This window comes from Chroicocephalus ridibundus, chromosome 4, assembly GCF_963924245.1.
Source record: "Chroicocephalus ridibundus chromosome 4, bChrRid1.1, whole genome shotgun sequence".
NCBI classification, from domain to species: domain Eukaryota; kingdom Metazoa; phylum Chordata; class Aves; order Charadriiformes; family Laridae; genus Chroicocephalus; species Chroicocephalus ridibundus.
The window spans coordinates 48,332,172-48,343,808 of NC_086287.1; the positions used below are offsets into that span (position 1 = coordinate 48,332,172).

At 46.3% G+C, this 11,637-nt stretch overlaps 1 protein-coding gene across 4 annotated transcripts in view; it reads right to left on the bottom strand.

The window, feature by feature from the left end:
* Positions 1–9,927, bottom strand: part of TSPAN18 (tetraspanin 18) — a 128,270-nt gene extending 118,343 nt beyond the window's left edge. For 3 of the 4 annotated variants that reach the window (XM_063332139.1, XM_063332137.1, XM_063332134.1), the window contains exon 1: positions 9,737–9,927. The gene's annotated coding sequence lies outside the window, so the exon portion shown is untranslated. Of the gene's footprint in view, positions 1–4,571; positions 4,648–9,736 lie in introns of all 4 variants that reach the window. The other variant, XM_063332135.1, reaches the window with a different exon arrangement.
* Between the last annotated feature and the right edge of the window lie 1,710 nt (positions 9,928–11,637).

Genomic DNA, 11,637 nt, shown 5'->3' on the forward strand with positions numbered 1-11,637 from the left:
GACAGCATCTTTTTCTTCTGTAGCTCTAAGGAGAGGTAAACCTGTCTGCGGAGGGAATTAAAAGAAAACATACGGTAGTATTACAGATGTATCTCAGTTTGTTGTGCTGCTTTGAGACACTTCTGTAAATTGGCTTGAAAGCATCTCCAGAAGGACAGCTTTCTCAAACTATGTTCTCCAGAAAGAATGCTTTCCCCCTTTTAAACACAGGATTCTATGTGCAATACAGGATTATCCTATATAGGTCACTGACACTCCACGGAAACCTGTGTAAGAAGGGCTATTTAGATAAATAGCTCTATTCCCACACTGAATTTTTTGGCTTCTCTTCCTTTATCGCTAAGAATATTTCAATTGAAACAACATCTTTGTGCCTTTGAGGATCTCTGCTCCCGCTGCCACTTCCCCACCTGGAGCTATAATCCTACGCTTGCCACAAACCCAGCCACTGCTGCAGAAGTTATTACAGCTACAATCTGCAGATTATAGCAACTTTTAATAGGGGATAAGCAGCAGGAAAAGGTGAGTTTAAGCAGCAAAGAACCTGCTGGTTCAAAGAGCCCTATTATTAATATTTATTATTTTCAAGCATTCATTGAGTGCTGTAGAAGATAAAAGAATGAACTGAAAGCCAGAACGAAGGAACCAAGTTTATATAAGATGAGACAACGGGAGAGCATAGTGTCTGGGGAGGAGGAGAGCCAAAGAAGAAGTAGTCACAGCAAGGGGAAAAAGCCACACCTTTTATCAACAAGATGTTCCTAACAGTAAGACGTATGAAAAGAATTAAATAATTCTTCAGTGTCTAATCAGAACGGTTCCCCATAGGGGATTCTCTGAGCATTATTACAAGGCATTGGCATATCTTTAAAAGATGGAGCTTCGATCATTAAAAAAAAAAGCGCAGGGTGGGTGTGGGGTTGAGGGGGTGGTGGGGACTGGAAAAACAACAAAAGGAAATGCAACTGCATCACCCTGTGGTATGGGGGCAAAATCCAGCCCTGGACACATGCTTTACAAAGCTCCAAGTAAATCCATTTAGACCTTGTGTAAAAGGTTAGAATAAAGCATAATTCTCACTCAGGTCCTCAATCATAGAAAAATTCCTTCTATTTTCCACAATCCCTTTGCCCCTGTTGCCCCAGAGGGGACCCCCAGTTAGTACTTCTCTTCCTTAACAAAGATGCACGCTTGTGGCTTACACCGTTTTAAACCTTCACACTTTCAAACAACAACCCGTGACGCTTCACAGTTCCAATGCACTTTGCCGAGATTAGCTAACAAGAATGTTCATCATACCCACATGCTGAGGGTACCGTCTTCATTTTCACAGCTGGTGAAACAGATGCTCAGCAAAGCAACGCAACTTTCCCGGAGCCAAAGAGGCTCTTAGAGCGGGCCGATGTTAGTGATGCTGGCATTTGCACCTCTCAGTTCTGAGCAATAAAATCAGTGATAGAAGTTGGGGGTGAGAATCCAACCCCCCCCCAATGCCCTCTGCTCCCCAAGGCGAGTGCAGAGCTTCAAAGCTGTTCCCAAAGAGCATCACGTTACAGAAATACTACAAGAAATCTCCTACCAACTGAAACTTGGAACTATCTGCAGCGGCATTAACAAAGAAAATTGATGTTTTTAAACTAAACTCTGATTCTTCTCCTGCCAAGCCCCCCACCCCCACCCCCGCCACTGCAGTATCAAAATATGAACACACAGAATGCAAAGCATGAAACCTGCTCCTTTCAGCACAGTGAGGAGAAAAAGAAGAAAAAAAAAAAGACAGAGAACAAAGCAAAAAAACCCTCTCAATCCAGCCAGTCTCTGAGAAGCCATATTCTTCATCTCATCAGACTGTTGTTCCCGACTGATGTTCCCTTAACATTTAAAAGAAAAGAATCAGTTTTTAGTTGACAAAGCATTACTGTAAGCTGAAATCTTTATCAGTTTGGAAGGTCTTTTTTCAAGACTGTGAACCCAGCGTCATTCATCACATCAGTTCTCAGCCTGCCAAAGCAAAACGCAGGTCAAGGAGATCTGTTGGTGCTTCCAGCATTGTGCCTGGAGCATTTCTAGAACTAACTCTCAGCTTTTCCTGTATCTTTTTCTGAAAAACAGCTTGGTGCAGCTCTAGAAGATCCCTGTTATGTGTCTGTGCTTCAGCCATATTCCCATCGGAAGCAAAAGCTTTGTAGATCAACACAAAATAAGCGTCTCATTCTAAGCAGATCCGAGAATCCCCTGTGACATTAACAGGAACAAAGGGCAGTCAGCAGTTAAAAAAGATATCAAAGTCCACCCCTCTTAAGAACAGTTTGAGCCATTCAATACTTTATTCTCAATTATTTCTCATACATGTCCATTGTGGACCCACCACATTATTATCACTATTAAACCCCATCAACTATTATCAGCAAGACTGACATCAAAAAGCATTCTGTTTTCAAATGGTTACAGACATAAAGTGTATCGCCAACAGTGACGGTGACTCCAATTCCAAAATCCACTGAATGTCCGTACTGCTAACTCATTCACCCTGGCAGCAGGTTTTGAGAAGTTCATCTGAAAGGTACCCCTACGTCCCAGAGACGGAAACAGGTTCTCAGTGGGTCTGAGAAACCGGCCCAGTATAGGCACAAGCTCTTTCTGTACAAGAAGATCTGTTTCTCCTTGCTCCTCGTGAAAATGAGATGTGCCATCAAGTGAGCCAAGAACAAACCCTGTTGTTGCTTTCCCAGCATAGCGTGTTCCAGTTCAGTGCCCTGTGAGGTCCATGTCTCAAGAACAGGCAAACTGCCAGTCAGTTCATTTAGTCCATTTTTCCTGAAGAAGTGTAGACATCACCGTTTAGTGCAATCTTTATTACTCTAAAAACTCCCTCCTCATAGACTGTCATACACTGAGCTTTTCATGAGGAGTAAATATAGTAACTGTTTCCATAATAACGTTAAAAATACCCCAACAGATTAAATTCAACAGATGAAACAGGGCCATAAATACGTATGTCTAGCCACATGACCAAAATCACCCTTCTTCAAACTGGGCATTGGGCCATGAAAAAAGCTGCTAGCGTTACAATTTCAGTGCTGAGCCTTATGAGCAGCACAGAGCTGCAGAAACAGTCACTACTGGAATCAGGCACAATATATACAACCTGAGCTGCAGCCAAGGCCTCTAAGCTCCTGAGCCCCTGCCAGGCTGTGCCACTGACCCCCAGTCAACAAGTCACCATATAGTCCCATACCCCATTTCGCTCATCTGTCTCGTTGGCTTTCCAGACATCTGGAATGGCATAAAATGTATTTAAAGTTGTTTATGACTCAAGTGAGAAGTCTGAAAGAATATAAGAGCTATTATTATCTCTGCTATACTACATGACTTTTCACATTAGCAGCTTGGTTCAGTTCCACTTCTCTGGGATCAACAATGACTGTAAGATTTTGCCCTGACGCTAACAGCACAGAAACCAGGGTAAAGGGGATCCTCGTTACACTGCTTTCCAAAGACTAACTGGGGCAAACTGCAGACCACACTAGGCACTACACAGACACCCCAAGAAAGTCCATCTCTAACAAGACCATGCTCCAGCTAAAGGAGAGAGAAAGAGAGAGAGAGAGAAGGCCAGGAACAGTGACATGGACAAAGTTCAGTTTCAGCACTGTTTATTTCATCAAAACCATCCTCTGTTTCTTCCTGAAGTGATACCCTGTTCTAAAAAAATCTGAACTTCATTTGGGTTTAATAATTCACTGTTCTGTTGCAGTTTACTTACAGTTGCAGTAAACTTTCAATTTATTTCTCAAGTAGCTGGTAACTTCCATTTTAGAACAGGTTTATTTAGGAAATATATAGCAAAGGGAACATCCTGATGACCAAAAAAAGCCCTGAAGGACAAGAACCCCCAAAGACTTCCCATTCGTTGGAATACATGTTGGAGGGACTACACAGACATGAGGGACCTGAAAGGATGTTGTAGAGAGGTGGGTGTTGGCCTCTTCTCCCAGGTGAATAATGACAGGACCAGAGGAAATGGTCTGAAGTTGCGGCAGGGGAGGTTTAGATTAGATATTAGGAAGAATGACTTTACTGAAAGAGTGGTCAGGCACTGGAACAGCCTGCCCAGGGAGGTGGCTGAGTCACCATCCCTAGAGGTGTTTAAGAAACATCTAGATTTGACACTTCAGGGCATGCTCTAGTGGCAGAGGTTGTAGGTTGTTTGGTTGGACTCGATGATCTCAAAGGTCCTTTCCAATCACAAAGATTCTATGATTCTATGATCCTGCGCAGAAACAAGACCTGTACTAAAAACTTGTGACAGTCAAAACCCCACTTCCATCATCTTGGAAGACAATGACAAGATACTAGGTTTGGTTTTCTTTTAACTGCATCTGGTGAGGGCAAAACGACACACGGGAATACTCTCAGTTGTCATGTAATATCCACTGCCTATTCTAAGTCTAGTCTCAGTCCACCCAATAATGAAGCATCCACATTAGGCATGTGGTCATCTGAGACTTCCTGTATAAAAACTCCTGCAGAGGCAATTTAGATCCAAAAATGACACATATACAACTCACCAGGACACTGAGCCTCTCTGCCTCTAGCGCCGCTTCTTATAAACTTTGGCAAAATGGAAATCCTTCAAGCCCATTCCTAGAGAACAGAAAGTGACAAGAGGTGCAGAAGCAAATTCCATTTGGGGTCAATTTGTAAGAGTAAAACATCTTTATCGTTTGTTTCTTTAAATCTTATCTGTGCAAAAATAAATAAAAACATGCTGACAAACTGGTTTAGCAGCTGGTGTTGTTAACATAAACAAGATCAATGCACCGCCTTACTATGGCCACTTCTTTCAGTCTCAGACAATTTATGCTAAATTAGCCCATGACAGATCTTTACCAATGCAGAAATGATAAACAGCAAAGCAGCTGCTAAATGCTCCACGGGAAGAGGTCAGAGGGGGGAAAAAAAACCAAACCACCACGCAAAAGAAACAAAAAAAAAGTCCTATCAACTATTTGGTGGGCACTGAATTCACACAAATCCTTTGGAACTAAGGGATAGGATAACTCACTCACCATTTTGGAAACCCAAGACTGCAGAGAGCAGTGAAAAGAAAACAAGAAACGGTGTAGGGGAAGGAACACAAGAGGAATGCTGAATTGTGCAGTCATAAGCAATGGTAGGACCAAATGCAACTCTGCTGTCATATCGGTTACAAATGAGATAGCAGCGACCATCAGAAAGCAAGGCTCTAGACATCTGGAAAATATCCTCACATGAAATACAATTAAAGTCTAGCAATCTTCCCAGTGCTGAGAAGTGGTGGGAAGGGAGGGAACGGACAATACAAAATATTTAAGGAAGTTTTAGAGGAAAAAACATCATGAGAAATAACGGAGTTGTCTTGACTGATTTTTCTGTACAACTGTTTTCTTCCTTCATTTCCTACTTTGAATTAAGATAAGCAATCATTTCCAGGGAAAAAAAAAAAAAAAAGAAAGAAAAAGAGAACTCCTAAGAAATAACTTAAAAAGGAATGAGCAATTTCAGATCCCAAACAGTTCATTCCTGTGCATCTTAGGGGAGAAATACATGGGCTTTTCCCTCTCCTGCAAACACATTACTTGGTTTTGAGTCACTATTTCAAAATGACAACCAAAGACCACAACTTCCCAGAGCAGGTTACTTTCCAACTCTCACTGTACCACTTGTGTTTTTTTTCTCAGAAACCAACAAGAAAAATGGATCCAAAATCTTTCCATCACATTTTATTAAGTCAGTTTAAGTTAAAAAAAAAAGAAAAAAACAAAAAAAAACCCAAAAAAACCCAACCAACAAACAAAAATCATACTAACATTAGTCCAAAACTCTTGAAAAAGCAAAAGTAGGGTTTATCTTGCAACAGTACCCCCAAACAAGGACTGCTTCAGCAGCCTTATAGCATTAGCAAGGAGTACAGATACTCACCTGGTTTAATTATAGCTCCCAAACAGACCTTGGACCTACTACCACCTCCTGCAACAACTCATCTTCAAGATGTCAAGAACTATGCACTACCTCACAAAACTCTCCAAATACAACGTGGACCGCCATCTGCTTATTTATACACCTTAAGCCTCAATTTTGTAGCATCTGAACTTCTCTTTTCAAGTCCTTCCTCATCCAAGACCCACGACCCCATAAATCCAGTAGCTTCTGCTCCCAGCGCAGTTGTGTCTGTTTTCCTGCAGCCTGGTGAGAACAGACAGGACTCAAGATAATTAAATAAAAACACAGGAACTGCATTATTTATTTTAAAGGAAAACGTGTCTTCTAGGAAGAAAGTCCTTTATTTGGGCAAATCTGTAAGCTGTTTATCAGCTTAAACTCATTATCTGCCCATATGGTCTTAGCACTGTGGTTTAAAAAAAAAATGGGCATGCACTAGCCGATGAAATGTCATCTACCCTTATGCCAGAAACTAGTAGTTTTGCATTGACGTCAAATTAGGATCCTTGCCACAAGTGAAGGGCTACCATAAGGATAGTCATAATATTTTAATTATGAAGGGATCTTACAGAAGGCAGCAAGGAAGGCAGGGGCAAAGCAAGAAAACCCATTCACAAAAGTACAAAGTCACTTAATTCACTTTTTGCCTCCTTTGCTCTAATTCTTTTTGTTTGGGGAGGCGGGGTGGGAAGAGAGCAACCTAACTTAAAAAGAAAGAAAAAGGCGAGAGAATGAGATGCTAGAGCCAATAAACACACATCAAAGCATGAGATGGCTCTGCTTCAACTGCCTACAGTATTCAACCTGGGATAGATTAAGGCAAGATAAAAGGTGCTAGAAGGGAAAATACTACCCCTACAGCACTGCAGACCCTCTCTCTCATTTGCTCAGCCCTAATGCTGAGAGAACACGAAGATCCCGGTCAGCTCTGCCGTGCTGAAGGCAGCAAGCACACATGGTAGACCTAGTTTTACAGAAACACAAATTTGTCTACCATCATGTGCTGTCAGGGACCAGCTCCACACTGGGAGGTGGTTTGAAGGCCTTCCCGCTCCCCCGTCGAGCCGCTGCAGCGAAGCAGGAGCTGGGTTTATTGATTCTGTGAGTCACAATTAGCCACGGGATGCAGGACCAAAGGTTTAGCACAGGACATTAAACCTGACTGTCTGAGCTGTCAACTTGGTTATTCCAAGAAGAGAGAAACAAATTGAAGTCACAGTAACAGATGTTACTCCTGTTTTATGAACTGCAATATTATTCCCGGTTACAGATACAGTTCCTGCCTTTTAAAACAGACCTGCAATGCTGGGTGTTTGAAATTATTTGAATTAAACAACACACAGGCAACTTGGCAAAGGATTTCAGGGTAGCTCAGCATTTTCATACACACACAACGATTGCCGTTTCCCTTCTGCCCAGCCCCACCCTGAGAAGTATAATACATGTTAAAGCAGCCAAAAATGAGATCACGCCAGGATAGAGTCATTCGTTGCCATCAGCTGAGGCGAGGATGCAAACACTCGGACCCCATTTCTCTTTTGTGAAAAAACACACTCAGCCTCTTCTCGATTTCCACTGTGGGGAAATCAAGTTGCTGGGATCCGCTCTAAGTTTTAAGCGAGCCTGGAAACGGAAGACTGCTGTTCTTCCCAGGATGTCTTATCCTTAGAGCCCAGGGGGAATAAAGGGATTTCCCCATAATTTACAAAGGAAATCTGAAATACCCTGTGAGCAAAAGCCACCCCCAAGTTCCTTTGGCTCCTCCGCACCGAGGAGGCAAGCGGAGGGGCGGCCGGCCCTACGAAAGCTGTGCTAGAAGAGCCGGGCTGACACGGCACAGCAAGAAAGCCCTCTCGTGGAAACTGCCAGCATCACCCACCCGAGCCCTCCCCCTGCCAGCCCGCCCCGGTCCCGGCCCGCATCCCCCCGGCTCCCACCGCGGCCCCCCACCCTCCGGGCTGCGGGACCATGGCTCACCTCTTCCCGTCCCTTCCCCAAGGAATAACAACCATCCCTTCACCTGCATCTCTCACGGGCTGAAACACACAGCAACTTGGGTTAGCTACGCAATTTGTGAGAAAGGTCTGCTTTGCAGAAAGGGTGGGACAATCAGTGGAAATTTTATCTTGATTTTGCTGGCAGTCAGGAATATCTCAGAAAAGTTAAAGCTCTTCCTTTCCTCTTCTCACCCCCCACGCCTAAATTCATGGCAACTGTATTGCATAGTATTTTAGGTTACGCCAACAAAAGCTGTACCTCGGCCACAACAAATACAGAAACATTAACTGCCTTCCAGGGAGGGTCAAACATTTGAATCATTTTAACATACTGTACGAATATTTCGGTGAAAGCAGATGATAAAGACGCGCATCTGCACGTTATGCTAGACAGTCAGTTCCAAAAATTCTCCCCAAATTATGAAAAAGACAAAGAATGCACCTATTTCTCCCGATGACATCCCTGACATTTGCTCTCAGTTTTTATACTTTTGAGACAGAGCGACTGCCACTCCTTACAAAAGCACTGAATACCAAAACAATCATTTTACTGGTAGAATCCATCAAACACTTGGATACATCCTGTTGCATTAAGAGAACTCTTTAATAACTCCACACACTTTTTACCCACTAGTAAAAATCCAGGGCAAGCCCGTGCTCACAATTTGCATATACCCAGCCAGGCACACAGCCATCTCCTGCACACTTCTGCCCAAGTAGCTTTGGTAGCCACTGGCTATTCAGTCAAATATGTGTCTAGAGTCTATTAATTGTGTTCAAATTTTCTCTTATTATAGAAATGCAAGCAGTAATCAGACTGAGCTTACTAATTGCTTAGAGAAGTGCTAGAGAAAAGAAGAAATTACCATTACCAGACTTCACAGAAAACCACCCAAGTACAATGCATCTGAAAACACTACCTACTTGCTCACTCCAACATTTAAATACAAAAGTTATGATAAAACTTTAAGTGCCCAGCTGTACAGTTTATAAATCTCACATATCTCAGTGGGGTGGTACCTCACTAACATGTTGCAGCTATAAATCCCTGTTGGAAAGCGGGGGCTGACCCAGGGTGGCGTGACTGCAGTTTGCCCATCAGCAAAGTGTGAAAGAGAACATTCCTACCGGACTGGACTGAAGTCAGAAACACGGGTAACTCTCCCGCCTTCCTCATCCAAACTTCGGGGTGGCGGCACACCCCGAAACGCTACAACCGGAGGGCAGAGCGCCCCAGGCACAGCCTCCAGACACCCAGCGGCTCCTCCGCTTGCCGGAGGGCTCCCGGAGTGGGGGTGGGGGGCAATAGAATACAGAAAGACTGAGGACAGGCTCCGAGACTCCCGAGACGCTCCCGGGTACCGACCGCGAGAGGCTCCCCGGGGCCCGACCCCGGAGAGGTGTTACCAGCGGGGCGAGTTCAGCTGGCTGGGGCTGCCAGGGAGCCTCCCCGCCGGCTCCCTTTGCCGCCGTTACTGCCAGGCGGGCTGGCACTCCAGCCCCGAGAAACTTGCACGCCCAGCGCTCCGGGGAGCCACGGCGCTCCCGCACACCCCGTCCCGCCCGGGCAAACAACGCGGCGGCGGGGGGAGGCGAGCCCCCTCCCCCGGGTGTCGCCAGCCGGCATCCCCGCGCGTCCCGGGGCAGCGGGAGGGCTGTGCGGTGCCAAGCCGGAGCCGGCGCCCCTGGCAGGGGGACGGGACGCTCGGCAGGGCTGGCGGCGGCGCACCGAGAAGCGAACCCCGGCTCTTTACCTGCCGGCGGCTGCGGGAAGGCTCCGGCGGCGGCGGCGGCTCCCCGGGGACAGACCGAACCGGCGGCGGGCGGGCGATCGGGCGGCTCCCGGCGGCGCTGGGCTCCCACTGCCGTGCGCGCCCCGTGCCCGGCGGCCGCGGAGCGCCAGAGCCGCCAGCGCAGCCGGCTCCACCTCCCGGCCGTGCCCCCTTCCCCGCCCCCGCCCGGTCCGGCCCCGGCGGCTGGGAGCTCCACCGCCCCCCGCTCCGCCCGCCCGCCCGCAGCCTGCCCCGTCCCTCGCCACCGAAAACTTCCCCGGTGCCCTCGGCCGGAGTCGCCAAAGGCAGCCTGCGGACTCGCCCCGGCGGCGCGTCGGCCGTTTCGGGGTGCGGAGGGGCAGTCCTGGGAGGGTGGTCCAGGGGCAGCCCGCCTGGGACCCTCCCCCGCCGGGGGGTGAGTCCGGAGCTCGCCGGGCTCGCAGGAGGCGCCGGAGGGAGGAGAGCCGCCGGCTCCCGGCTGCAGGGCGCCCCCGTAACGCCTGATGGGCCGGGGGCGATCCCTGGGGCGCAAAAGAAAGAGACCGGGAAGGTGGGAGGTCACTTGTTGACCGGTGCCGTAGCGAGAGCTGCCTGAACGTATTCGGAGATGTGTCAGAGAAAGTTCAAACAAAGAATGACACGGCAGTTTCGGAAAGCCTGTCAAAAATGCATACCAAACCAAATGAAGAGCCCACGTTTGTGACACGGGAAAAGCCAACCCTCCTAAGGAATCACGGCTTGTGCAGTCGTGCTCTGTGTGTGTACCAATAACTTCTGAGCCAGTTAAACGATTTTAATTAAGTTTGACAACTACAAATTTCAGAAAAATAGATAACTGTATAGAAGAGATAATCTCTTTTAGTGTTCTTGCACATAGGACAACTGTATCGCGAGTCAAACAGACACCAGGGAATCCACAGGGGAGTTCAACTCAACTGTCCCCCCGGGAAATCACACTTCACAGGTCCTGAGGCCCACAGAAGTACTTGCTAGGTTGGAGGGAAATAAATTCAGGGAGGAAAAAGCATGCAGAAGTAACACTGTTACTCTCAGTAACAATCAACAGCTCAGGATTACTCCCTTATGGGCGTTAGAAGTTGGACACGACACGGCGCTCACATATAACAACAGAGATGGCACCAAAGAATTTGCAGTCCTGCAAGGGCCAGATCCTGCAAGTGGTCCTATGCGGATGGGTCCTTTTGCTGATAAGAAGTCCTGTTTATTTCATAATGCTCTGCAAGATGGAGGATACGGATCTGGACCCTCAAAGCTTATTAGAAGGGTTAAGAGACAACACGAATGTCTAGCAGTGCAGCGCAAAGAAAAAAAGATGTGCCAGCATCGCTGTATAAATATCTCTGCTAATGCCTCATATATCTGGTAATGAACAGTTACAAGGCTCCCCAGGTGCAGATATTTGTTGGCGTTGGCTTTCTTTTTTTCCTAATGTAATATAAAAATAGGGACATACACATGGAATTTAACAGTTACGGTCCTAAATCCATTTCTGTGTAATAGCAAAACTCGATTACATAACCAGATCGTATTTGTAATGTATGTTTTTTTATAGTCTGTTGCTTAAGACAGGCAATCATTTCAAGGTCTGATATTTTCTGGTAATGTCTGGGACCATGTTTTTCCATTTCTGTTCCACTATTCATTTATTTGTGTCACAGCATGATCCTACCTCTGCTCAGTCTTTGTGGCGGAGCAGGGGATTTCCATTTCTTTATTAGACACAGTATGACACGAGGTAATAGCCTTGTTCCTCATTTGATTCCTTTGCAAAGGACTCAGAGTGCTATTTTCCAGGAGGCTGGCCTGTCATACCCCTTGAGCAGCAGATCATGGTTCTTTCAGGCAGAGATTACATTTGTGCT